We start from the raw sequence: 3,469 nt of genomic DNA, 5'->3' as shown, positions 1-3,469 counted from the left end.
GCTCGGTACCCCCTGAGTCTAGGTCGGACTAGACCTTGTAAAACGACGGCCAGTCCAGTGTGCTGGAAAGTATGTATTTTGTAAAGTAAAAGCCACAATGAGTTTGACCTTATTATTTTATAAATGAATAAGAATGATGATAAGGTTGAATGCTGAGAAAATACATTGGTGCTTTATTTATCATTTTACAGTAAGTGTAACAGAAGAAAATGTAACGGCCTTAAAAAGTTGCCAAGTATTACGAGATGGTTCTAGCTTCAATTGACTCATGATTTCAACTTTGAAAAATACTGAAATCCCCACAAATCCCCTTCTGATTATAATCATATGCTCACTAGTGACTGACTTCAAGATACATGTTCTAGAGTTCTAGGGGGAAGCAGTGACCAGTGGAGTTCAACCACGTCTGTTGTGAGATAACAACTCACTGAAGGCAATTGGTGAGTGGTCGCTCATAATTTGTGGATCGGTTGAAGTTAGACATTAACACCGTTGGATGCCGGACAGCTCAGTGGTCTATCGGTTAAGGGCTTCGGCTCGAGACTGGTAGGTCCTGGGTTGGAATCTCACGAGAGCGGGTTCGTGGATGCGCAATTCTGAGGAGTCCCATAATAGGACGAAACGGCCGTCCAGTGTTTCCAGGTTTTCCATGGTGGTCTAGCTTCAATTGACTCATGGTTTCAACTTTTCATTTTCTGTTTTCTCTTTTTCGATTCATTTGTTACTCTTTTTCTTTTAATCTTTAACATTCATAAATTATTTTTCATCTCATTTGTAATTTATTACAATGTGGCATTCTATCTATTATCTTTGATTAATTCCTTTTGTCTTATTCATTAACTTAGAAAGAATCGGATAACGTTTCATTAATTTATTTTGCTATTGTTCTTGTTTTAGCTTTTATCCAAGTAACAATTTATTTGCCATCTAAATGGAGTAATGAGTACTTGTAAAAGCTGGTACTTTCCTATTGTTATAATTCAAGACTGATATCGGTCAGTTTTTGTTAGTAGATATACATCTTATGAGAAGAATGCATCGATATCATCATTTAGTTATCAATAGGTCGTCTTGCTTACCAGCGTAGCAATAGCCTCAGCAGCAGTAGGTCTCAATATAAACAAAGGGAAAAGCAAGACTCTCCGATACAATACAACATGCACCAATCGAATTACACTTGACGGAGAAGCTTTGGAGGATGTAAAAACCTTTACATATCTGGGCAGCATCATTGATGAACACAGTGGATCAGATGCAGATGTACGGGCGAGGATCGTCAAAGCAAGAGCAGCATATTTACAACTGAAGAACATCTGGAACCCAAAACAGTTGTCTACCAACACTAACGTCAGAATTTTCAATACAAATGTCAAGACAGTTCTACTGTGTGGGGCGGAGACGTGGAGAACCACGAAAGCCATCATTCAGAAGATACTAGTGTTTATTAACAGTTGTCTACGCAAGATACCTCAGATCCGTTAGCCAGACACTATCTGCAGCATTCTACTGTGATAGAGAACAAACCAGATTCCAACGGAGGAAGAAATCAGGAATAAGCGCTGGAAGTGGATAAGACATATATTGAGGAAATCACCCAACTGCGTCACAAGGCAAGTACTCACATGGAATCGTGAAGGTCAAAGGAGAAGAGGAAGATCAAAGAACACATTACGACGAGAAATTGAGACAGATATGAGAAGAATGAACAAAAAACTGGATAGAACTAGAAAGGAAGGCCCAGGACAGAGTGGGTTGGAGAATGCTGGTCGGCGGCCTATACTCCATTGGGAGTAACAGGCGAAAGTAAGTAGGTAAGTAAGGTCGTCTTGCCTATCCTGGATTCCAATCGTGATTATGTTTGTATATGTGTATTGTGTTAATTAAGTATCAATTGAATTGATAAAAGTGGAGAATATCTATTCTGATTCTGACTAATATTAAAATTACTATTACTATAATATAAATAGTAATGTCCAAAATCTATTCTCTTCCTAATTCAAACATTATGATTCATATAGTATTGTTTATTTGAATCTTCCCATTGATGTTTAGGACTGCAACTGATTCATAGTTGATTTTATATGGATCAATTTAGAAATGACTCAGATCAACTAATGATTGTTATTTTCTGAGGATCACATATATATTTATATATACACTTACAATGTTAGTTAGTGTTAAGGTGATGGTAATTTTTATTTAACAATCCAGACGTCAATCAAGTCATTCATTGATGTAATACCTAAATAATTGATCAGTATGATACTGCACAATATTTTCATTCATACTACTACTCTACGATTGGAATGTATATGAGTCTAGGTGATTTATGCTGACTTTCTATTGTTAGGTGACTAGTGTGAATTGATAGGATACTTTGCTCGATCTGTGTTTAGTGCTAATTAACGCTTGTCAGTAAAGTGTATCTGATATTCTGAGGTAATTGATGTTTTATGTAAAATCAGAATGTACGACAACCAGCTTCACAGTATAAGATGTTGCTAATGTGCTATTCATGTTTTCTATGTTGCGGAATTCACCCAAAACTACTTCAGATGAGTAGGAAAATATGCGAAATACAGACTTGATGCTTTATGAGTTTCACAATAACTTGATTAATGATACGTTGAAAACATTGTCAACAAACATAATTAATGAATTAAAACAAATCTAAAGCATAAAAATGTATAGTGTCTAGCAGTGGAATCTTGGACGCGCGTTTCGTCCTATTTGGGATTCGTCAGCTGGATGAACCTACATCTTAGAGTTGATGTTCACTCTGGAACTCGAACCCAGTACCGTTCGCTTCAAACACTATCGCGTTATCTGCTCAGCTGAAAGGTACCGGGTTCGACTCCCAGAGTGAACATACACTCTGAGATGCAGGTACATCCAGCTGACGAGTCCCAAATACGACGAAACGCGCGCCAAATTGGATTCCACTGCTAGCCACTATCCATCTTTGCTTACAATGCTTGTGAATTAAGGCTATATCGAGGCAGTACACACAGTATGCACATATGCCAATTAGAGACTGACCAGTTGCAGTCCTAACACATTAACGGGAAGATTCAAACAAACAATACTAAGTGGATTTAATGTTTACATTTGTTTATCATTTTATTCTAATTAGATATAAAAGTATTAATCTTATTGTCTTCCTCACTACCTCATGAAATATGGTATTCAGAGATGTTAATAAACTTGACTAGATATGAATTTTATGTAATCGGTTTCACAGGGGCAAAACAGCTTGCCACTATTTTGTGATCGAGTTATATATTAGCTAAAACGTGGACAATTCAACCTTATTGAGTACAATGCTCTCCTAATATTGTTGTTTAGAATCTACCTCACATTTTTATGCTCGAAATAACACGTCAGCCTCCTTCATAAAAGGTATTTCATAGTTATTATATTGCGATAACCATAGACAGTTGTTATATACTAGTTTTAACTACTTAGCGTC

Source organism: Schistosoma mansoni (assembly GCF_000237925.1).
Source record: "Schistosoma mansoni, WGS project CABG00000000 data, supercontig 0156, strain Puerto Rico, whole genome shotgun sequence".
Classification (NCBI taxonomy): Eukaryota; Metazoa; Platyhelminthes; class Trematoda; order Strigeidida; family Schistosomatidae; genus Schistosoma; species Schistosoma mansoni.
This window is presented reverse-complemented; position numbering follows the sequence as displayed.